This window comes from Apteryx rowi, unplaced genomic scaffold (assembly GCF_003343035.1).
Source record: "Apteryx rowi isolate R43461 unplaced genomic scaffold, aptRow1 scaffold_794, whole genome shotgun sequence".
Lineage (NCBI taxonomy): Eukaryota > Metazoa > Chordata > Aves > Apterygiformes > Apterygidae > Apteryx > Apteryx rowi.
In genome coordinates, this window is record NW_020451087.1 from 1 (window position 1) to 25791 (window position 25791).

The 25791-nt window shown below is 39.5% G+C and overlaps 1 protein-coding gene across 1 annotated transcript in view; it reads left to right on the forward strand.

The window, feature by feature from the left end:
- Positions 1-11042: 11042 nt before the first annotated feature.
- Positions 11043-25791, forward strand: part of LOC112977041 (cyclin-dependent kinase 19) — a 103991-nt gene continuing 89242 nt past the window's right edge. The window contains exon 1 of the mRNA XM_026088901.1: positions 11043-11163. The gene's annotated coding sequence lies outside the window, so the exon portion shown is untranslated. The remainder of the gene's footprint in view (positions 11164-25791) is intronic.

The window sequence follows — 25791 nt, forward strand, 5'->3', positions numbered from 1 at the left end:
TTCCAACTTTATTCAGCAATTTGCCCACCTTATAGGTGCAGGCATGCGGTGCTCTGGCCCTTGGTTGGTGGTTCATACAGATTATGTCACAGGTAGCCAATCATTGCACCGATCACGCACGCAGCGGTCATACCTTGTACCTTGCTACTTATTTAGCAAAACTGTCTAGCCCTTAACCTTGGTTCCCACTGGCTTCTGCTAGTTTATCTGTACTTTCTCAGGATGTATCATTTCCAGCTGCACCAGTGTCCTTGGGTACGTTTGTCTGAGACTCCTGTTGCTTGCTACTTGCAACTTTCCACCAGTTTAACCCTGTCATGGTCCTCCACAACTCTTCTCCAGACTTTCTAGTAAAACACTATACCTTGAGATAATGTAGCAAAAACTGTTTGCCCCAGTGGAATTTCAGGTTGGTCAAAGATTAGAAATGTGGAAAAGGTGAAGGTGAACTAGTTGAAAAAGAAATATGATTTTTCTTTCTTACAGACTAGCAGGATCAAGCACATTTTCCACAAAGAAAAGCAGATGTATAATTAATACATTAATAGTTAATCTTGTATTTAAAAGCTTAAGTAGATAACAAAGAAGGTGATGTTTACTGATTAAATAAAGATTATCAACCTGGAAGGAGGCCATGTTAAAAGATCATGTGGGTAGTTCTTTTGACATCTAACTTTAATAATAATAATTTAAAAAAAAACAGAAACAATAATTCCCTAGATTTTTAAGATACATCCATATTCGACAGAAGTTGAGAACATGGAAGAAAAAACTGTGCCTCTGTGTGTGTTTCAAAATCTTAATAGTTCTGTAACCTAAAGACATTATCAAATGTGTTCAAGAAATACATTATTGAAAAAGGCATTCAGTTTTGCAGTCCAAGACCATTTTGTGTATGGTATTGCCATATTCAGATACTCTGAATACTCAGAGTAAGATCTACTGGCTAACTTTCCCTTAAAGAAAAGGCAGACTACTCATCTTTCCCGAGGTTATGGATGAAGTTGGTCTGTCTTCGCTTAGGACTTTGAAAAACATAAAGCCTCCTTTACCACTATTAATGTGAGCTTTTTGTGGAAGAAGGCTTGTCAGTGATAACATCAGGCAGTGCTTCCTGGGGCAAGAGATGATTACTTTCTTTCAACTGTAGTGTGATACCTGCTGAAGCAGGAATCCATATTTCAGCCAATTCTGTTGTATTATAATGTGAAAATACCAGAGGGGATTCTTGTACGATAAAGACTTATGCAAATTTCTTTTTTAAAAAGCTAATTCCTTCTGTGTACCTAGAGTCTATTCTGAAGATAATTGAAATACCAACTATTTGTGTGTTCTTGCAAGACAAACTATCACTGGGCTTAAGCATCAGCATTTTTGAAGAGTAAAGCTGGAAAATATACATGAGAGTTATGAAATGTAGAGTTCTCATTTTTACATGATTATTTAATAAATGTGACATCTCTTTCAGTTTAAGACTTGCATTAGCTTATTTTGGAACCAGTGATGGGTGAAACTTTTTCCTTATTTCTTGATCATCAGGGCGAGATTTCTAATATTTTTGTAACATGGGCAAGAAAATTCCTGGAGTGACAAAAGTGATACATTTAGATAAAATAGCTTTAGGATTTTATTAATGTAGCTTGATTGTAGAAGATGGAATAAAAATAAAATACATTTGTAGATGTTAAAACCTTAAACCTGTGTTCCACTCAGATGTGAAACATCAGAGCATAAAGGCAAGACATGTAAATATTAATTGCAAGGTAGTTTAAAGATACATTGGAACTTTCCACAGCAAAAGAACATATACTTATGGTTCAGCATATTAGGGCTAGGGTTCAGATTTCTTGGTGCAGAAAGAACTATCTTGCAGTTTGGAAGGAGGAAACTAAAGAGTTTAGTTTAATCAAGTGTGGAGATAGTGATTATAAACTGGATTTATAAGTAATCAGATTCATATTTTGTGAAAAGTTTTTCTCCATTTTGCTGAAGAGGTAACTTAAATACATTTGGGAAAGGAAGACTTCTTAATTCTACTGTCATTGTGTTTTACTTTTTGCCTCGTAGCTTATCTAAGCAACTTCTGATTTGTTTCTTCTGTTTCCACCTGTTACTCTAAGGAAGTGTATTATTTATTTATTTTTTTTCCTGAAGCATCTTGACCATCATCCATCGCAAACCAATAACTAAAACTACTTAAAAGCCTGCAGACAGCTAACTGTAATGGAATTTGGTTTTTACTTATCAAAAAAGCACCAGTGTAATACAGCTTTGCCTGAGATTTCTTGCCTCAAAGATATTGCCTCCTGTGAAAGGGCCATGCTGGTTATTTCACATACCCTCCACAGTGAAGGAACTATAAACTTTTAATTGTGGATTTGGGGAAAAAAATCTCTTAGAGAAAAGAAATAAAAATGTAAGCCTCTTCTTTATCAGTGCCATTCAGTGGCTGTTCTTAAAATATCTAGATACAAAGCCTCTCTCTGAGCATGGGAGAGCTTCAGTGGAATTGTTTGTGATATATAAGGCTTGATAAAGGCATAAGAAAACTACAACCACATTGCGAGTATTAATAAAAAGAGGGTAGGAAAAAGCAATAAAATGTCTTTCCTTGAATTTCAGCTTTTTTTATTCAGAGAAGGAAATAAGTGACTGATTCGGACAGCAGAGTTAAGACTTGGGCTGCTGGACTCCAAACTATCTCCATTGGAACTTATTTTAGTGGCTAAGTCACTTTCAAAATGTGTAGTTTTCTGTTGCTTTTCACATGAGGAATTGCAGAAATGAAGGCTTGAATGGTAGTGGAGTTTAATTTGGAAATCCTCAGAAAAATTCTAGTCTTGAGCCATTTGGTGAGCTACAATATGATTACGGTTACATGCTTATTTAGATTTAAAACAGTCTTCTAGTACTTCTATCCGTTTGCAATAGAAACAGAGCCTTGCCTTTTAGGTGTATTTACAATAAGCAGATTAGTGCTTTGTACTAACAAAATAATACGATTATACACCCCTTGGCAGTGGAATACAATGAGGAAGCTTTGTTTTAGTAAGTTCCCATAAAAGACCTTAGTCCTTTTCATAGCCTGGGTTGCTATTTTGAGGTTCCTGACCGGACACTCCACTTGGGCACCTAACATGAAGTTGTGTCTTGGAAAGTTTTTGAAGGATTTGATCTGTTTGGGTTCCCAAGTTTTTTCTTGGGTGTGTTTGTCACCAAAACACACATGTAAACTGATACTTGTAACAGTTCCTTGGTATCAGTTGAGCATGTTACTTTCAAAAAAAAAAAAAAAAAACCAGAGGAAAGTCGAGCTTCCTTTTCATTTGTCAGTGAGAAATAGTCAATGTTTTTAGTGTGTTCTGGCTGTTCTCTTACCGAGATGGTAGAATTTAGGAATGTTAAATATGGTATTAAAAGCATCCTTGAAACTGATAAAGCATTTATAAGTCACTTGTACTTCAGGGTATATCGTCTTGCTCTGAAACTCTTCCCACTCTGAAAAGTGGAAAGTTCAGGAATGTTTTTTTTATAAGATCATTTTTTCTCTAAAGGGTAGCCTGTGGACAAAGATGGCTGCTAATAAAAACTTCTTTTCATGTGAATCAGTGACTTGAGTTATGCCCTAGGAGGCTGTTCTGTCACCTCTTAGGTCTTTTCAGCTTCYCTGCCTGCCCCAACTCAATCTTTCAAGGCTAAGTTATCAATACAAGCAATGTTCTCTGTAAATAGTGAACTTAATTCTAAATTTCAGTGGATTTTCTTGTATCAGCTTTTTTTTTTTTTTTTTAATAGCTCAGTAACCTCCTTTCTGTGTAGAAATTTGGGCCAGACTGCAACAGATGGTTTAAGTGGGAGAAGCAGAGTCACAAAACAGAACGGTGTTTCTCTCCCAGCCTTGCCTATGAGTGCTCCGAATTGTTGCAGCTTTATCCCGTGTGAATGTTGCGTCTGGGGCACACAGTCGTTTTGGTTGCTGCACCCTGTGCCTGGGCGTGCTGGCTGTTAAGGAAGTTGCTGGAGGTGGCTCCTTCTGGGAGACCTTGAGAGATTGCCAAGCACACTGTGGGACGTTAGTGGGAGCATTAGCTGGCCATTGTGTTCATACTTGCATTTATGGGTACAGGCGAAAATAATTCAGGCTGTAATGTTAAATGAGTTACTGAAAGCTCATTTGAACAATTCAGCATGCGCAAATTATTCTCAGGTCTTTTGCCTATTGACGCTGTGTGTGCTACAAAGTGCTAGAGGGTACGAATATTTTGGCATCCTCAGTTTCTGAGGGTGGGCAAGGTTTTGGAAGCATTACTGGCCAAAGGATAGGTTTGCCAACCTTTTTGTGTTTGTCATCTCCCTCAAGCAAGGCTGTCCTGCTCCGTTTAGGTGCTTTTCCTTTCGGCCTCCCTGTGGCCCTTCCCTTGCATGTTAGCAGCTCTCTGGGGCTGCGTCTTCCCCACCCCGGGCTAGCAGGGCGCCGGTGCTGTGGGGCCGTGGCTGCGCCAGGGAGGTYCGGCCGGCCGTGCCGACTCCGTCCGGGAGCGCTCCGTGTCCTTGCCGGCTGCCCCGTGGCCATGCTCCTGGCAGCACGGCCCAGGGCGTCCAAGGGGCAGCGCCGCTTCTTGCTGTCTCTGTATCTCTTAAGAAAGTGAAAGAGATTAGTGGTACAGGAATTATGGAGCTTTTCAATAGTAATAAATCACTTCGAAGTCCTGTGATGCTATGTGACTTTTATCAGCTGCAGTTACATAGTGTTACATAACAGATGCAAGTCCTTTGCATTGCCTATAGGGATGGTCCCTTTTCTTGACCTTGGATATCACAGCAGTTTGCCATTTTTACTGTTATGTAGAAAATAGGTTTCTAATCTTGGTTCCCAACTTTTTTTTTTTTTTTAAGACAAGGTTAGGTAAAACAAAGTTTTAAAAAGTCTGGGTGTCTGTGACTGCATTTGTCACACGAGATTCCTTTTGAATGTCAAAATTTCTTTCCCCTTGCCAAGATAATATAAATATGTAGGATATTTGGCAATACAAAATCTCTCCATAAATTCTTTACTACCTAATTAGAAAAGGTTTAGATTTGTGTTTGTGGAAAATTTGAACGTCCCCTCCCCTTTCAGTAGCTGAAGGTAGTGAAATAAGTTTAAAAAAAAAAAAAAAGGATTTTTATCAGAGAGTTAGGACATGTGTTAGCTAGAAGTGTCTGTGCATTGCAATTTTATAAGTATGAATCAGCTGGAAGGAGGTTTTTGGTTCAGCTACATGACAACTCATGTTTTGCATGCCATAGGAAGAATAAGAGCTCTCTGAGTTACATGATCTAATCTTGTATAATCTGTGTAATTTAAATACTGTTTTGTAAAGGGGAATACCTAAATTCCCATCTTGGTTATTCTTCAGAAGGGTTCTGCGGGCATGTTTTGTCTTTTTGAAATAAAAATTAGCTTAAGAAAATGAAAAAGTACACATGTAATAGATCTGTTGAATAAAACCACATTTTCATTTTTAACCAATTATGTTGATTTTTTTCTCATCAGTGCATAAATGCACTGTAACATTTATGAAAATAGCAGTTTCACAAGCCTGAAGTATGTATATTTTTTTGTCATGTAATTATGACAAAAACGGAGCATCATTTGAAGAAGTTACTCTGCTCCATTGTTTAAACTTCAACCACTTCCTTCAGCAATTCAATAAAAAAATAGCATGTGAAGGGGAAAGAGAGAAAGAGGAGCACTGCTTTTAGCACACTACTGCTTTCTATCTGCAGTACTCAAAGCTTTCTCTTTATTTTTTCATACAGAATTTAATCTCATTTTTTTGAAGAAGTGTCTGGGCTCAAAGCAGGAAACAAATCCACAGCGAGTATGTTAAGGAGTAAAAAAAAATAAACAGAAGAAGCCTTCCCCCCACCCCATTCTCACACAAACAGTTTGAGCCAAAGAAGCTTCTTTAGGAATTTGGTACTTGGCATCCCGTAGGATATAATCCAAACTCCCAATGAAGTCGAGTGGGGGAAAATGGGTGTTCAGTGCCAGTCAGGCTCTGTTGTCTTCATTCTGAATTTGCTATAGGCTACAGATCCTGAATACTTTCAAAAGCACACAAATGCAATGCCAACTGCCAGTGCCTTCAACAAAATGAACAGAAAAAGCTGATCCAAGCCTCTTAGCTTAAGCTGTAGGCAGCAATGTGCTGAAAGCAAATGGCTGCTTTATCACTAGGATGGCTACTGCCACGTTAAAGAACAGAGTTGCAGATAATGCAAGAGAAAGAGTTTTAAATACTTATTCCACAAACTTAAATACTCCCTGCAAGCTTATGTGTATGTATATATATGTATTTATACACACACATTTGTGTATGTTTTATAGCTTCAGCTGGAATATTTTATAATTTTATTTTCTTTTACGAACTTCTGTCCTCTTCCTCTTCTGTTTATTCTTCTTCATTACATGCTGCCTTTCTGTTTTCCACTTGTGCTTTCCTTGTAATCAGACAAAATTAGTTTATGCATGTTTTCAGCTAATTCTGTATGGAGTTATAAAAGCGTTTGAGTGGTATCTTAATTTACATGGCTTTAGAACATGCCTTTCTTTGTTATAGTTTAACATTATATGCAGCTGCTCTTGGTGCCTCAGACTGAGAGGTGATATCATGGGATTTCATATGATGGGATCGTTTTCAAGTTGGGACCCTCCTAGCTTCAGATACTGTTACTAAATGACCTGCTTCATTCAGCAACAGGCCCATGTTTTCCTTGTTCAGCCTTTTGCTACTAATTAGTAGCAGAAGCTCTTATTGCCCTTAGAGTTCCTTACAAGTGTCAATTTAGTTGAGCTCTGGCTTTTCTGACACCGTCCTTACATGTCTGGGCAATGTTTCTAAATTCGTCCTAGGTAGTCTGTGCCCGTTTCTACCCCCTGTATGCTGCTTTTTTTTGCATTGGTGATTTGCCAATCTGCTTAACCAAGCCAGGCTCCTGATACTTGTGTTTTGAGTATTAGTATGGGCTGTTTTTGTACTTGGAGGAGGTTGCCATTAAGGATCTGCCACCTTTCCTGAGCTCCTTTGCTCCTCAGAGCTGTTTTCCATGGGATCCCATCTACCAGTTCCCTGAATAAGCTGAAGGCTGTTCTCCGAAAGTCCATCATCTGTACTCTTCTACTTGCCTTCCTCACTCCCTGCATGATCTTGAACTCCACTATTTCATGGTTGCTACAGCCAAGGCTGCTATTGATTGTCACATCTCCAGCCAGTTCTTCCTTGTTTGTGGACAGCTGTGCACCACTCTGGTTGGCCTATCCAGTACCTCTATCAAGAAGTTATTCCTGATATCTGCCAGAAATCTCCTGGGTTCCTTGCATTCTCCTGTGTTGTCCTTCCTGCAGATGTCAGGAAGGTTAAAGTCTCCCATAAGAACCAGGGTCTGTGATTCAGAGACTTCCTCAAGTTGTTTCGAAAAGACTTCATCTGATTCCTCATCCTGATCAGGTAGTCTGTAACACGCTTCCACCATGATATGAGACCTTATTGGTCTCTCCTCTGATCTTGACCCACAAGCTGTCACCTAGTCTGTCCTCTGTCCCATAGAAGAGCTCCATACGTTTGAGCTGTTCCTTCACATAGAGAGCAACATCCCTCTTGTCATCCTCTCTGTCTTCCCTGAAGAACTTCATCCATCCATCACAGCGCTCCAGCTGTGTGAGCTATCCCACCATGTCTCAGTTTTTTTAATGACATCGTAATTCTCTGACTTCATGCAGAGCTCTAGTTCCTCCTGCTTGTTTGTCAGGCTGCATGCATTTGTGTACATACGATTGAGGCAGGCTTCCATTCACTCTGATTTATTGTTCCTGAGGTTTCTCTTGCTCTTGTCATTCTGCACTCTTTGTCTTCCAGCCCCATTCAGTGTACTTTCCTGCACTGTAAAATGAGAATGACTTTGTGCTATAAATAAACTAGTAATCTGTAGAGTACTGAAGTTTTTTTTAATGTTAGAGCAGCAGAACAACTTTCTTAAGATAGGAACACCAGATTTTTTACATTCTTTGTGTTTAATTTTATTATTGCTAAAAACTTGAATTATGTAGCCACCTCTGCAACTGTGCTTCTAGTTAACCAGGATAGAAATGAAGTATTTTCAGTTATTAAAATCAATGTTCTTACATGTCCACATAGTCTGGATGTAGAGGCTCATCATTACCATTCTGTATGCCCATTTAGTCTGTGAGACAGAAATAAAATGGTACTAATAATGCCTAAACTGGATACATGAATGTAAAACAGGGATGACTGGATTGAGAAGAGAACATCGGGAAGGAATCTTACTTTAGGGCTTGATCAAATGTTAATGAAAAAATTACTTCATTTGGCATTGGGTTCAACTCTGTGCATAGGTAAATGGATAGAGTTTTGGGTGTAAGTCAGAGTTACTCCACAGATTTTTTTGTGTGTAAGTTGTAGTCATTTTTGTCATTGAAGGCAAGATGTCTTGGAACCTTACACTGAAACTTCATTACCTTTATTGAATTTCATTGCACTGAAAGTTTTAGTGCTGTATTTTTCTCATGAGCCTCCATGTCTATGTCTGTGATAAGTTGAAAAATTACTTTGTTTAAATACAACTTCCTTTGAATCTTCCTGAGATTTTTCTCATCTTTGTGATGATTTGATATATTATTCCATGGGAATTTTGAGGTGCAGGGTTGCTTTGCTAAATCTATTTCCAAACAGTAGTTAACAGTACAATATTCACTAAATGCATAACTTTGTGAAGGACTCTGTCCACATATTTGCAGTTGAGGTTGTTACTGTATACAATCTGCTTAGTTTTCATTTTGATAAGGAAGGTGAGCATCAGGGTTATGTTCTCTGCCACATTTTGCCGTCTGACTGGCCAAATAGCAGTACTGCCTGTGCTTCTGCCTTGTAGAAGGAACATCATGCTAATCCTTGTTATCCTCATTAGCAGCGTCAGGATGTTTCCTTAAACCTGCCCTTTGTCTGTATGTAGCACATGTACTAAATCGTGGGTATGTGTATATATGCTCAGGGTGCTTGAGCTTTTTCCTGTGCTGCCATCTGACGATACTGAAGTTAGGGTAATCCTGAGAGGTTATACTAGTGGTAAAAGGAGTCAATTTTTGGAATATATGAACAGCATTTTGAAGGAGGTTATCAGTAGAATAATTTTGATCATAGATAAATTATGAAATATAGTGAGATCTGCCAGTTCTTGAAATCAGTTATGAAGAAGCTTCTGCCTTTTCTTTCTGTGCTAATGAACTTATCCCTTCCCATGGCCCCTGAAGAGTTTGTTTCTCAACTGTCATTGTTCTTCCTTATTTTCACTTGCTTACTAGATTAGTCTAGTTTCTTTTTTTTATCTCAGTTGCCTTTTGTAGTACTTTCCTTGCTTTCTTCTCCCTTTATCTCCAAACCACTTTAACATTTACAAGCAATACAGTGGTTTCCTGCCACTAGCTCTGTCTTGGATTCATTTTGATTTGACTCTAAGCTTCTATTTTAACAAAACTATTCTTACTGTGACTAATGACCTCTTTCTAACCAAACTCCAAGGCTTGTACTGTATCCTTTTCTACATTAGCACCTAGCAGAAACCCAGAATAGTTACGGTTGGCAGGCAGCTCTGGAGATAATCTGGTCCACTCCGCATGCTCAAGCAGGGTCAGCTAGAGCAGGTTGCCCAGAAGCATGTCCAGTTGGGTTTTGATATCTCCAGGGATGGAGACTCTACCACCTCTCTGGGCAACCCATTCCAGTGTTCAGCCACCCACACAGTGAAGTGTTTTCTTGTGTTCAAGTGGGATTTCCTGTGTTTCAGTTTGTGCCCATTGCCTCCTGCCCTGTCACCGGGTACCACTGAGAGGAGTCAGGCCCCATCCTCTTGACACCTTCCCATCAGATTGATATGTTGATGAGACACTGATAAGATCCCCCCCAGCCTTTTCTTTTCCAGCCTGAACAGTCCCAGCTTCCTCAGCCTCTCCTCATATGAGAGGTGCTCCAGTCCCTTCATCATTTTTGTGGCCCTTCGCTGGACTCACTCCAGCAGACCCATGTCTCTTATATGCTGGGGAGCCCAGCACTGGACCCAGCACTCCAGGTGTGGCCTCACCAGCCCTGAGCAGAGGGGAAGGATCACCTCCCTCATGCTGCTGACAGTGCTCTTCCTAATGCAGCCCAGGAGGCTGTTGACCTTCCTTGCTGCAAGGGCACATTGCTGGCTCATGTTCAAGGACTGCAGGTCCTTCTCTTCAAAGTTGCTCTTGAGCTGGTCATCCCCCAGGATGTACTGGTGCATGAGGTTGTTCCTCTCCAGGTGCAGGACCCTGCACTTCCCCTTGTTGAACTTCATGAGGTTCCTCTCTCCCCATTTCTCTAGCCTGTTGAGGTCCCTCTGAATAGCAGCACAACCATCTGGTGTATCAGCCACTCCTCCCAGTTTTGTGTCGTCTGCAAACTTGCTGAGAGTGCATTCAGTCCTGTCATCCAGGTCATTTAATGAAGAAGCTGAACAGTGTTGGTCCCAGTACTGACCCCTGGAGGGCACCAGTAGTGCCTGGCCTCCAGCTGGACTTCATACTGCTGATCGCAACCCTCTAAGCCTGTCAGTTCAGCCAGTTTTCAGTCCATCTCACTGTCCACTTCCACTTATCCAGCCTGTACTTCAGCTTGTCTCTGAAGATGTTATGGGAAACGGTGTCAAACCTTACTAAATGAAGGTAAAGAACGTCCACTGTTCTCCTTTCATCCACCAAGCCAGTTGTCTCATCATAGAAGGCTATCAGGTTGGTTAAGCACGATTTCTCCTTTGTAAATCCATACCGACTACTCCCAGTCACCTTCCTGTTCTTTACATGCCTGGAAATGGTAGCCAGGATTAGTTGTCCCATCATCTTCCCTGGGATTGAGGTGAGGCTGACCAGCCTTTAGTCCACCTTCTTAAAAATAGAGGTGACATTTGCTTTCTTCCAGGAATGTCTCCCAGTTGCCTTGACCTTTCAAAGATAATTGAGAGAGGCCTCGCAATGACGTGGACCAGTCCCTCAGCACTGCCAGTGCATCCTGTCAGGGTCCACGGACTTGCGTATGTCCAGTTTGTTGAAGTGTTCTCCAACCTGGTCTTCCTCCACCAAGAGTAAGTATTCATTGCTTCAGACTTCCCCTCTGGTCACAGGGGCTTGGGATTCCTGAAGGCTGGTCTTAGCAGTAAAGACTGAGGTGAAGAAGGCATTTGGTAACTCTGCACTTGGTGTCCATTGTCACCAAACCCCCTACCCCATTTAGCAACAGGCCTGTGTTTTCCCTAGACTTCATTTTGCTGCTTGTTACTTATAGAAGCTTTTCTTGTTGCCCTTCGCATCCCTTGCTAGTATCAACTCCAGGCAGGCTTTAGCTCTCCTAACTCCATCCCTGCATACTTGGACCGTGTCTCTGTCTTGGGTCACCTGTCCCTGCTTCCACCTCTTGTACACTTCCTTTTTATGTTTGAATTTAGTCAGGAGCTCCTTGTTCACCCATCTAGGCCTCCTGGCACCTTTACTTGATATCCTGTTCATTGGGATGGACCATTCTTGAGCTTGGAGCAGGTGATCCTTGACTATCAGTCAGCTCTCTTGGACACCTCTTCTCTCCAGGGCTATATTCCATGGGATTCTTACAAGCAAGTCCCTGAAAAGGCCGAACAAAGTCAATTCTCCTCAAGTACAGGGTTGTGATCACAATTTTTGCCCTGCTCCCTCCTCTTAGGATCCTGAACTCCATCTCGTGTATGCTGCAGCTAAGACGCCCCTAACTTTCACATCTTYGACCAGTTCTTCCTTATTTGTAAGTCTGAAGTCCAGCTGAATGCCTTCCCTCATCAGCTCCACAATCACCTGTGTTAAGAAGTTGTCATCAATGCCCTGCAGAAACCTCCCGGATTGCTTGTGCCCTGTTATGTTGTCCCTCCAGCAGATTATCAGGGTGGTTAAGGTCCCCCATGAGGACCAGGGCCTATAAATGTGCTACCTCTGCATCTCAGACTCATAATCGTTCCTTCTTTTTTGACTTTTCTTTTTTTTTTTTTAAGTATTAGTGATTTTGTTCTTGCCTAGGTTTTATGTAGTTTGTCTTACTATTTTGGGGAGGGATGATACTTGCAGCTTTACATTCTGTCTGTAGGTATTTCCTATACTTGAGGCTTAAAAAAATATTTTACCACTACTAATTTTTTTTTATTATTATTACTGTCCCACATCTGAAATTCTCTGATCTTACTCAAAGCCTTGTAATCTAAATAAGGACTCCTACCATAATTTAAATTTTTAATCATTTTCAGCTATTTCCATTGCACAGATTTTCAGTCTGAGGCCAGATGGGTTATTTCCTTTCTCCTTCTTCTAGGCATCTCAGTTCCAGACCATTTTCAAGCTTGCTTTATTTATTTTTTCCTCAGTACTTCAGAATTCACAGTTTTTCCTTAACACATACAGGTCTGTTTTTCAGGCCCGTATTTTTATCCCACTTTGGTTATTTTCAATGTTATCTTTCTCCTAGGAAACACTGTTGTATAAGGTGCTGCTGTGTAACTCTCCCTTTAAACAATTCTATTTCTGTTTTACCAAAGTAAGTGGCCTGAAGCCCCCTCTGAACATGCAAAATCTGCAAAACAAACAAAACCCACACACTTAATATCCCTGGTCATTCTAGTTAATGCTCAGAATGTCATCTACCTGCTTACCAGATGTTCATATAATTACTTCTGCGTTGTTCCCCATACTATGGAAGTATGTAGAAATATGATTTGTCATAGCTTTCCCCAAAAGTATCAGTCCTATTTGCATTAGTAAAGTACTTCTAAAGCGTTCGCTTCTCTTGTGTGGTCTGTGGTGGACTGATTGCTGATGTTTTGGTTTAATAGCCTATTCTCCTTTTCCTGCTTGGCATTTTCTGGTGCTGTTGACTTGTACTGACTGACTAACCTGAAGACTTAAGGCCATACCTGGGGCATAACTGCTGTTGCGGGGAGGGGAGACCAAAGCCCTGTGCGGTTTCTCCTACAGAAATTTCCCCCCACCAGGGCCGGTTACAGCACGCACATTTGAGATAGACAGTGCTCTTCCTGCTCCTCTCCTTGCAGCCAAGAAGAAGGGAAAAAGAGGCAAAGGAGGAAGAAAAGCAGTTTAAGGCATTGCCAATAGGAAGATTGAGGGAGATGAATCTCAGGGTGATAGTCGAGGGGTGGCTTGTTTTGCTGCTTGCTCTGTCCCAGTGAGCTCTTCTTTTCCTTTCCAAGCACTTGGTTCTCAGGTTTCACAAACCATTTGAGCTTCAGTGTTGATTGGTCCTCCATCTCACGCGCATGCACACAGGGGGAAAAGAATCCCATACATCTAATTAAAGTATGCAGAGGAATTTGTAATCTGGTGCACTTCATTGTTGTTAATGTTTCATCAGCATTTATAAGATCATGGTGAGTTTGCTCAGGCAACAAAAGGCATCTCTCAAAGGTTAATCTGCTGCTACTCTCCTTAATTTTGACTGGAGAGCACTGGTGTGCACCAGTGCGGGATGGGTCCTCATAGCGCTTGAAAATCTTGGGTGATCCAGGGGTGTGGTGATGAAGGTGACTACTTCTGGACCATCTTCAAGGGGATGGAGCTGAGATTTCTCAGTTTGATAGGACTCACTCTAAGAGGAGTCATAACAAGCTGCAGCATATTCAGCTCGACGACTTGGCATTTACATTGGTGGAAGCCAGCCAGATACAGAGCCTCAAATTGCCCGTTGTTTGGCCAAAGGGCAGTAATACAGCTGTTACTTCTAGTACATGTGAAAGTGGGCCTGAGTTTGTTTGATCTGGTAAATACGAGCATCATGTTAAAAAGTCATGGCGTTCAGTTATACATACCAACAGTGATAAAGGAGTGGTGGGGAGAACGAATATGAAGTGTGGCTTAGGTTGATATTACCCTTTTATAATGTGCGATACTCAGAAGGGTTGTGTTGTCTAGGTAACAGGCTCTCTACTTCGTTTCTTAAGACAGAACAGATGTTCTTACAAGAAGCAACCAATTATCACTAGTGAGAATATTGGCAGTATTTAAACTAATTAATCTGTTGCATACAATCCAATTCATATTTCATGAATAGTAAGGAAAATTTAAAGGAAGGAATCTTCCTTGCATGGCTTTTTCTGAATGAGGGTTTTGAAAAATATTTGCAGTTTATAAAATAGCATTCATCAGTGTTATTTTTCACATGTCTATTTCTCATTGTATTTTCTTCAGTACCATGCATCCTTTTTATTTGGCATTTGTAATGTCTCTCTCATGATCGTTGAATCCTTTTATTCCATTAAGTCAGTATTCTTTCACGTTAATTTATTTTATAGATTTAAATACGTAAAAATCTGAAGGTGATGGAGTAAAGGACATTCACAGTGGAGTAAGAGACTTTCCTAAGATATGTAAATCTGTTCTGAGATCTGATGTGTTGAGGCAAAATCCAGGTACAGTTATTCTGATAGGGAAAGAGCCATAGGAAGTGGGGGCAAAAAGGGAGCTGAATAGGGGTATATACACACTATTAGGTGCTGCTTAGGTGGGGCCGTAACATGTCTTTGGTTGGATAAGCAGATGGTGACAGTGGCCAGAGAGATGACAAGAAGGAGAGCTGTGATGGCAAGGAGCAGCGTGCAGCAAGGAGTGCCAGAACGCTCTCACTTCAACTCTCATTAGCAATATGTCATGTTTTTAACAGAAGTTATGCTAAGTTAACTTCATATATGAATTAAAGTATTTAATGCACATATGGATCTAGGTTTTTCTTCCTGGGAGATTATTGTATCTTTTACAGAATGGGATAGTGAACTCTGCTCTTGCCTTTAAAGAGTTGTTTTTTTGAGGGGGGAGGGAAGGGGATGTTATGTAAATTAGTTGTTATACCTTTGGAGTAAAATTTGATGTTGGATATTAAGTAAGAACAAAGGGTGTTGGGACCACATTCTCAGGGCACTGTTTCTGGGTCCTCAGCAAAGCTACACTATACCATTATGCATTTTAACAGAATATTTGGCCCCTTGCCTGAACTTTCCATGCTTCTTGCCAAATATAAAAGGTCTATTCTGTGTTTTTAAGGAAGGGCATTGCAAAAACATGTTTTCTGTCTTGGCAATAATAGGATAAAGGAAGAATCCTTGACCTGCTCTCTTTTTATAAAGCTCAGATAAAGGACATGCTGTTTTGATTTTTATCTAACTATGGAAAATGTCATAATGAGTGGAAACAAAGCGCATGCTGCACTTAGATTATTTGGCTGAGTTATCCTTTTGTATAGTAGTGACATACTGATTGGGGCAAAATCTCTTGTTACATTCAGTTATTTCAATAACCATTGTAAAACATTTGTGGTCTGAGTAGCAAAAAATATTATTTATTTATTTGTTTATTATTTTTTTAAATCCTCTTTACCCGACTACTTGAATGCATCTTCTAATCTTTTCCCTGTCATCCTTCCTCTGACTCTGGTTCCTGGTTCTCTTTCTGTGAAATCTGCTGTGTTCATCCTCTGTAATTTAATGCAGAAGATGCATCTGGTCTCTTAGCTGTATATATGAGCTTGTATTTGCCTCTTCAGTCAATGGGCAGTATTAGTTAAACGTTCATGCTCACTAAAAGAGTTGCTCTCGTCTTCGCCAAACACTGTCTCTCTAATTCCTATTCTAAGCTTCTTTTCTTTGACTGTCTTGTAATTTCTTGGAGCATTGTATATCCTTCATACTCTGTTGCTTAGACTTCTTTTTTCTCTTGTTCCTCCTTTCTTCTGCTGATACACTTTTTGTGTCTCTTCATTATTTCCCTGTTCCATCACAGGGTCTGTCAGCAGCGATATTTACTACTTTTGCTTCTTCTTTTGTATTCTAGAGTGCTTATAATAAAATCTTGCAGTCAACTTCAGCAGATTTGTCACCCACTCTTTCACTTGTTTTCTCTGTTTCTACAGTTTAATTGTACTGCATATCTTCAGTCCCAGGTTCTTTCCCTCATCCTTGACATACTCTTTGAGCACTTCTCTTTTCCTGTCTTTCCTTTTCACGCGAATCTGACTGATTTCTTCCTGGAGGTCATGCTGTAAGGGAGAAAGAATTTGACAGGTATGGTGTATATATGTATATATATTTTATATGTACATGTATGTATTATAGATGTTTTTTCTGTTCTGGAAATAGAAGCTTCTTCCCTATACCCCTTTTTTTTTTTTCTTTAATGCCTCCATTCTGTTATGCCTCCTTTACTCTTCTCCTTTCTGACCTTTTCCTCACAACTTGGACATTAGACTGCCACCTTAAGAAACCTTGCTCTCCTGGGGACCGATGCTTAAAGAAGGAAGGAGGAAGGCACATTTGCCAGAGGAGTGGTGGCACACTGGACTTCGTGCCACCATCAGGAGGGGAGTTTACTGTGTTGAACACTCTTCTGCTTCCTCTTCCTCTTCCCCCTCAACTCAACCTTTTCCATCTTTGTCCTCTGTTTTCCCCATCCACTAGTCTCCTTGCCTCAGTCTTGGTTTTCCTATCTAGTTCATACCTTTTTCTGCTCTTCATGCCATTTCCTAATGGGAAATCCCATTTCCTATTCTTCCTATCAACACACTTTTCCCTCTGCAGGTTTGCTGGTGTCCCATTTTTTCCCCCCCTCCCTTCTGTTTTCATAGCCAGTCCCGTTCCTCACCACTGGTTTATTGTTGGAATCTCTTTCTTTTTTCACCTGTGTACCTTCTCCCCTCGGTCCAGTCTCTTTTCTAGTGTCCTTTCGTGTGTTTTCTCCCTGCTGATGTCAGCTCTGCTTCCCTCTCCTTCCACTAGCTGCTGTGCTGGCTCCCTTCTCCCTGGGGTGCTTCTCCTCACTTGCTCTTCGTACAACTTCTTCTTGCCCCATCTCTTTCTGACGTGTGCTTCTTGTCTCTTTGCCCCTGGAGAAGTTGGCCTTCCCCTCGGTGACTGAGCTGAGCAGGAGAGAAATCGGTGAAACTTCCTCCTTTGTTTAGTGCCAGAGCTGTCTCTGGAGTGCCTCACTTAACAGCTCGAATGGTCTCCGAAGTCTGTTTCTACCGAGTATGTGCAAATAATTCCCCCCCCCCCCCCCCCGCCCAAGGGAAAGCAAAGCATCAGATGACAGTTTGTTGATGATACGAAATTGCTTTAGTCTGGTTTGGTTTCTTTACTAACCTACGTGGAAGTGCTAAATGAGTTCACAATACTGAGTATAATTTGTGTGATAAAATTACATTTGCATCTCACCTTTGAATTTTAGTGCAGATTAAGTGGGGGGGAAAAACAATCCTACCTCTTTACAGGCAGTGATGGGTTCTAAATTGTCATTACTGGTACCCATTGGGCAGGTAGGGGGAGAATCTGGATCAGTACTGCTGTTCCTCTGGGTACAGCTCCAAGCTCAGCAGCAGTCAAAAAGGCAATTTGCAAGTCACTAGAATGACTTTAGGGTGAATTACTGAAGTCAAGACCTGCAAAGAAAAGACAAACTCAGTCTGCCTCATAAATCCCTGATATATTCAGAGCTGGACTGTTTATGTCATTCTGATCCCTTTGCATCTCAGAAAGGTTATAGTAGCACTAGAGGAGGAGAAGAGAAAGTGAGTAAAGAAGGTTGGTGACATAAAACAGCTTCCATGTGAACAGTGACAAAATAGACTAGGAGCCTGCAGGCTGGAAGGGAAAAAGCTGCAAGAAAATGCAAGAGGTCTATAAAACCACAAACCTATATGGAAAAGTTAATTAGGGAACCATTATTCAGTGTTTATCCAAACAGAAGAACTAGGGCTACTAAACGAAATTAGCAAATATCCCCCTAACACAACTCAATTTTGAAACATGGCTCCACATGTTTTAGAGACCAGGCTAGGAATGAGTTCAAAAAAAATTAATTAGTGAAGTGTTATTTGGGGGCTGATTGAAAAGCAGACAAAAACAGTGAAGAGCCATGATTTAAGCTCTGTTTATGAAGTCCCTAAGCTGCTGGATTGTTTGAAGGTGATGTGTATACCCTGAAAGGCTTATGCTGTCTATGTGCTGCTTCACATGTTCTTTCAAACCTTGGCGTTTGCCTCAGCTACATCAGGGACAGGATAGTAAGCAGACTTGAAATTAATCTGGTGTCTGAATCAAGTGCAGCTGCTCTTATTTTTTTTTGAGTAAGAACATATATTACATATTTTGTCTGCAGTGGTGTTCCTGGAAATAGCTAAATGATTTATGTGAACAATCAGACTTCACTGGTGTCCAGATTGGAAAATTTTAGCCCAAGCAATTAGTTTGGCAAAGTTAGGAGCAACTGAAATGCAGGCGGCTTGCTGTAGTCTCAGGGATTCTTAACAGTAGGTGATAACATTAGTAAGTTAGGAAAGTTTCTTACACAATAAAGGTGCATATTTTATTTTTTTCCAGGAAGTCTCAAGTTGTTATTCCAAAAAGAAGATGCACATAAGTGAACTCTGTCATTTTGGTTGGGATGATAAAAATGTTATTTGTTACCACTAATTGCATATTAATGAGATATGCCAAGTCTGGAAGTCAGTTGTAGGTCTTGAGTTGTAGGTCTTGACTTCCCGTTACTCATTGCTGCATAGTATCTGGGAAAGTATTTGGGAAAGTATTTGTACTCAGTTCTTGGGAAGAAATTCTAACATGAGTGTTCATAGTATGGTGTTTTCAGGGCCACATTGCTTTTGCTGCCTTGGGCAAAACATCAGTTCAGTACCCATTTGCTTGCATAGGTTTTACTTAGAGAAAGGTTATATTACATGGAAGATTAAATGAAGAACACCAGTTGCCTACCCTCTCTTGGTGGTAAATATTAGCCATTTAGTTATTGGTTTCTTCATTTTACCTGCTGTAGTTTCGAAACCTTTCCTAGTCAACCATTGTTATTCAGAGCCCTTATGGGGTTGATATAAAAGCATATTTACTGTATCTCATTTACATTTTCATCTCTTTTCTGATCAAATTTTGGAAATTACATTAAGCCACCTTCTAAGTCTCAGCCCTTATTGGGGGGGGGGGTAAAATACTGGTTTTACTGCATTCATTGCCTTGTCTTAGAACTTCTCACATTTAACTGAAGAATGAAGAACGAACAGTCTTTTGTGCTACAAACTGACTTTTTTTTCCAGTTGCAGTCTGTATGGTCCTGAGAGTATGAGAGGAATCTTGTGGTAGGCGTTTAATGACTTGGGAGACAGCCAATGAACATCTTGTTTTTGCTTGCTTCACACGTTAAATTTCTCTAATGTGTATTTAAAAAGATTGCAGAAGATTTGGGTAAGAAGTGAAAACCTGTGAGCAAAAACATAACAAACTTAATGGGTAATTGTTTTAATAAATACTAAGAACGTTCTAGCCTTGTCCTTCAAGAAGAAGGCATTGAGTTTGTTGTAAATAAATGTAATTAATCTGTTGACAGTAACAGTTCTTAAATAAAAGCTCCAGAAGGGTAGTATTCTTAAGTGAGTGTTATCCTGAAACAATATGCAAGAAACTAGATAGTAAAACTATGTGCAAAACTTTTGCTATTTTAAATGGACCCAAATTAAAGGAAGTTAAGAAAATAAAAATTCACACCCTCTACTTAATTTTGCAGGAGAATTTCATGCTTAGARCTTGATACTGGACTGAATTTATACTTGCAACTGTAGGCTTATCTATTAGCTAGTTTAACTAGAAGTAAGATATTAAAGAACATTAGTTGAAATACATCAAACTTAATGGATGCTCTCATTCAGAATTGAAGTTGCTTTAATGTGATTCACACAGGGAAGAGAGATTTAATATGCTTAATGTGTTTTGAATTCATACCTCCAATTTGATTTAATTTCCCATTAAAGAAGACTTGTACTGTAAATGAATCGTCTAAACTCCTGCTTCCCAGTCTGGAGTAAGTAGAGTGAGTACTTATGAAGAATAATCAAGCTTTCTTTTTTTTTCTCCACTAACTCCTGTAAGAAGGTCATTTTTCTGTTAATGTTGAAATATGAAAATACATATTATTTGTGCCCCATAGTCCTATTAGTGAAAACTTAGTGAGATGTACAAAACTGTATTACTGCTTCATGGAAAATCTACTATTTCCATGACTAAACATCATGGAAACAAGACCTAAAAGAATTGTATCCTGACTGGAGGTGGCTGTTGTGTTGCTGGATCAGCCATCAGTGTGGAATTTGATCCAGAATGGTCACAGGCACTTGATTTCATTTCTATCGATTTGGAGCATAGAACATGGAATTTGTCCTGGCTTTATGTTGACAGCAGGATAGATGATACCTGATCCAGTGTAAAGCCAGTGGATACAAAGATAAGCCATCATAGGTTTTCAAGCATGTTTGAATTGTAAGAGAGAGTTTTACATTGGATTAATACTTTGTACTGTGTGACTATTGCCTTTTTAACTGGCATTAGAAACCCTAAATTATTGTTCGACCGTCGCCTAACTATAACACCTGATTTACATTCCTATGTATTTTTGTATCTGAAAAACAACTGCATGCAGGCTGAGGACTTGGATGTGACAGTACTCAGCAACAGCATATTTCTCCACCTTGAACAAGACACTGAGCCCTATATACAAAATAGGGTTAAATACTGAAGAGTTGGATTCATACCATTCAGCACGCACACTCGAGAAGCTGTCTAACCTCGCTATAGGATTTAAGTTACATTACATGTGCAACATTTCCTGGCTCTTTCCAGGACTGGAGTACCTTCCTTCAAGCTTCAGGGAGTCACCTCTATTTGCTAGAAATATTCTCATGAAGTCTTGGGTGCTTGAGTGCTGTCCTTTTAGCCCACTGCTCCCTTTCATTCAGTAGTTCAGTGAAACAGAGGAGAAAATTGAGTCCAGGTTTCCTGCTTTGTGCTAGTGCTCTGGCTATCGAGCTGTCAGATTAAAGGGAGCCGCTGGTGATCTCCCGGCCGTTTTGTTCCTCCGTCCCGTGTGGTCTGAGGGAGCCCTCCCAGACCGGAGTTTACAGGTGGCTTTGGCAGAGGCTTCGCATCTCGGATATTGATGCGGGAGAGGTGTTGAGCAGTGCGGTGTTGTCACCCTCGGTGTGCTCTGGGGCCATACAGAAGCAAAATAAGGGGAATATTCATACCATATGAGAGTGAACATCAGTGTCAAAAGCAGAGACACCGGAAGCTTTGCTTTAAACCCCCAAAAGATGAGCTGGTGTTTAACCAGCAATTCTGAAGACTAATTCTGGACCTGTAGATACCAAACTCCTGTAGTACCTGTTTCCAAAATTGGGGGGGAAAAATCACGCTGATCTGGCCATTATAATCACTTAAAATCAGTGTGTATGGCTCACCTTAAYGTTTTATAACCAAAATTTAATGCATTGTTGGTATGTGTGGTTTTTTTTAAATCAATGGCCAAGAGTTGCACTTTTCTGTCTGACAGCAAACATTTACCAAGTTGGGAATCGGTGTCATTATCAGTAATAGGATATAGGAAGTCATTGGATGGAAGTTTCTTCAGGATCTAGATTTTATTTTCATGATAACTGTTGAATGATTTGTAATAGGTTTGTACTGTGTAGTTTGTAATGTACAAACTGTGGAAAATGGAAGAGTATCACAAAGTTAATATTTGATTTAATAATAAAAAAATAACAACAAGTAAACTTTAGAAATAAAGGGAAAGTATTTTGTAAACAATCAGATTATTATTTATGAGTCCTCGAAATCTTGAGTATGCTCCTTCTTTGTCCTAGAAATTAAATGTAAAATGTCCCATCTTGTATTAAGGAAGGCTTGTCCTTTGTAGAACATTTTTGAAAAATCTTACTTTTTTTTTTATGGATAAATATGCAGCTCTGGTTTATTTCATTAATATCTGATAATGTACAGCAAGAATGCTAATTTTATTGCTGTCTTTGCAAGCCTGCRTTAAGAAACTTAAAATAACAGAAATGTGAGTTTGCAGAAGTGACAAAGTGATTGTAAGCCAATTCAGCCTTAAGGGAAGTGGTGACCCAAAGTAACCAAAAGATAGTGCCGCATGTATTTGAGTATTGCTTTGTAGAATGTAAGGTGAAAGCGTTTTTTTCTTCTTACTGCTATTTTAAGTAAGTGTTAAATAGTCTTTGAAGTCATACAGTTTTTATAAATATTGCTGATAAACTTGTACAATTCTGCATTTAGATGGTTAAATACTCAGTGTGTACAACTGCAAGATATAACCAAGTTGAGGTGCTTTGATATATGAACGTAGTAAGTATAGGGTGGACAGTAAGAACAGCTACATATATAGTCTGCCATGTTAGTGGGTTACAGCAGAACTATATATATATWTTTTTTTTCTGCAGGAAATCAAATGCATTTTCTCTTTAGGACAGGAGTTCCCTTCAGGATGGCATTGCAAGTGGCTGCACAATCCTTTGCATACATTAGAAATTCATTGCCTGTTGAGAGATGCAACAGCATGGTGGCATAATTAAATATATTCAGGCTGGATATGCCTACTGCTTAGCCATTCTTTTGCTCCAGTTATATATGTTAAAATATTTTGGACTTTTTCTCCCCCTTCCTCCCTCTCCCCCCTTAGTTTTGCTTACAAGGTTTTTAGGAAGCCACACTGGACTATTGTAAACAGGAACTCAGTGCCAGTTTTGTAGCTGAATAGATACTTTTGATGCATCACTGTTATTTTGTGGTCAAAAAAAAAAAAATAGAACTAGTTTGTCTCCTGTAGATCTGACCATTCTTTTTTTTCTCTTTTATGAACTTACAAAAGCAGAAACACTGTTCCTCTGACTCTGGTTTGTGTAATAACATGCATCTTTCTGAAGTCTTCTTGAGGAGAACCTTTTCTGAAAATAGGGCAATTGGTCAGAATTGATGTGCAATCTTGTTAGTTGTCCTTCTCCAAGTGTTTTGGAAAAAAACAATTACCAGCACTGTTTATTCAGTGTGGAATGTAGTGCAAGAGCCATCGGATTCTTAAGGGGTAGCTTGTTGCCAGGAAAAAAAAACAGCATTGAAACAGTAGAATAAACCCTGTAAGGGTAAATCTAGCTGCAATTTAAAAACACAGATTGAATGTTTAGGTATGTGAAATTAAATGAAGCTGCTTCAGAATTTAAAACTATATTAACAAAGTGACGCTTTTTTTTTAATTGTGAAGACTGTTCTAATATAGCTTAAAGTAGCTTTGTTACTTAATGGGAAAGTTCTTTCTCTCTTCAGTAACAAAATAAATTTCTTTTCAAGTCAACCAAAAAGAGAATTTGGGATATTTTAAAATCTTCAGAAATGACAAACATTCCTTATTGCTTTTCAACAGTTTACTTTCTACTAGATGTTTTCAATTTAGTTGTTGTTATTACTGAAGTACATGAATATTCTTTTATTTTGTTGCCGACCAAATAAGGAGAAAAATACCTTTTAGTTGAGAGAGAGGGAGAGATTTTCTTTGCCTTTCCATTGGGAGGAAGATGGTTGTATTGTTACTCTGTGTGACAGACTGACCAGTTTGACTACCAAGCTGCCTTTAAGAAAAAAGAGAGCATAAGATCTCATTTAAAAAAAAATTAAAAAATAAAATAAATAAATAAATTGAAGCTTCCATTAAAAACGTGCCTTGTTTTTTTTTTTGGTCCAAGAATGCAAATTTGCTTTCAATTGATTTAACTAAACTTGTTCCTGAAACTGCAAAAACTACGGTTCCTTTAGGAAGACAAAGAAATTCAATCTTCACTGCCTGTGATCCCTGTGTGTTTTTTTTTTTCTCTCCACCTTACACTTTAATATGTACACTGTAGCCAAGTCATTATTTTTGTACAACCTTATGTCTGCATTTCCTTATATAGGTGTATTAAAAGTTAACAATTTTCTTATTTTGGCAGTAATTTTACAATAGTCCTTTCTTTCTATTTAAAGGTCCATGCAATAGTATACCATATTGTTAACTAAGAAATCAAAAGAATGAATATATTTGTATTTTTTTCCTCTGTTCTTAAATAAAAATGCTTAGCCATTTGAACCCAAAGAATTAAAAATGCAGTTACCCTAGTTTTATTTTCTTTTAGTTAAAATGTATTATTTTTGAAAAGTTTTTTGCCAGGCTTTTGTTTCAGAATAATGTTCTTTAGCCATGCCAAACCATTTTCAGCTCCTGAAATGAAAATATTTATAGAATAAATAACTTTTTTAATGCTTGTTGGAGGAGGAGGGTGTGGTGGTTTTGTCCTTTTCCTATCCTGACATTTCGCTGTTTACCAGCTAGAACCCTGTTCAATGTCCTTCTTTAAAAATTTTTTTTTTTAAATCTTGTGGAGGTTTGGACTCCTCGTACTTGGTGGTGGTGGTGGACCGGGACCAGGACAGGACTGTCTGCTTAAATAGATGGAAGCCTGAAGAAAGGAAAACATTGAAGATCAGACTTGGATGTTTTTATATTGAAGGACTGCTTTGAGTAAAACTGAAGATAGACTTCTTGTATAAGGATAAGAATTAGAGGGAACAAGAAAGTCTGCCTGAAGTCAGGCTTTGGAATATTTTAGCTTGTTTGTTTTCCTTTAGTATGTGCCATGTAAGCTGAGACAGACCTCGGGGCAGCCCATGTGAGACTGCCAGTGGTAGTTTTGGCCTTTTAGTCTGTCTCCCCATCTTGTTTTTGCTTGCCAAAGACTGTCCGAGGATAGGGCTTCAACAGACCAGTATATGAGGGACATGTCCCCTCTGGAATGGAGCTGAAGTTGCCACTTCAGTATTGAACTTAAGGTTCTTTGGACTCCCCCCGTCTATTTTATATGGTGCCTAGATCTTTTTGTGAGACCTTGTGCTCATGTCCTTGCCATAGACAGGGTCCAGCTGTAGGCTCCAGCTGTATGGACTGATGCGCGGACCCTTCACAGCACTTCAGCTTGAACCTATCCATGAGCAAAGACTTCTGATTTTGGCTGTGCAGTTGCTCTGTAAGTGAAATTTCTACACCTAGAAAGGGGAATCCAGGCTGGAAAGTCCCAAATGTAGGAAGCAATCGGATCACTAAACAAAGCTGAATGTTAAGTAGCTGTTTAGACTAATATGCTGTTTGGGTTCCCGTCTTTTTTCCTCTCCTGATAACTTCAGGATCTGTAGCGTAGTTTCAAGTTAACCAAGGACTGTTCTTACGAGTCAAATTAATGGCTGCCTATTTTTATTTTTTATTTTGAGTGAGGCCCAAATTAGTTCCCTGAGGGAAAAGCTGCAGCATGAGCTCAGTATGGTGTTAGGCATCCGAGGGTCCATGGGAAAAGAATGATAGTAATAAAAGGGAGGAGAGGAGCTAGTCTTGATTAATAACATCTAAATAGGCTGGCTTTTTTCAAGAGTTTCTGTAGGAGTAAAATGATGATCTCTAGGTTCCTTTGAAAATCCTAGCTTCAATTTAAAACCAACTTCAGTGACCCCAGAGGCTTTGAATCTGCACATCACACGAGAAGAACAGGGCTTCACAAATTCTGCAATGTACAGTTGCTTTTATGAGCAGTTGAGCTTATGCTTTGGTTTCTCCTATAACTTCTGATCCATGTCTCTGCCAATTTAAGGTTTTGGTTCTAATCATGAAAGCAGTTAAATACATTACAGATTGCATTTCCATCAAAGAAGCTACCAAGGTTGTTCCAGAGCAGATTAGCTATGTAGATCAAAAGACTGAATAAAGCATGTGAAGATAGGAACACCTCTGAGATGAGGTGATCTGGCCTTAAAATAACATTCTGAAGG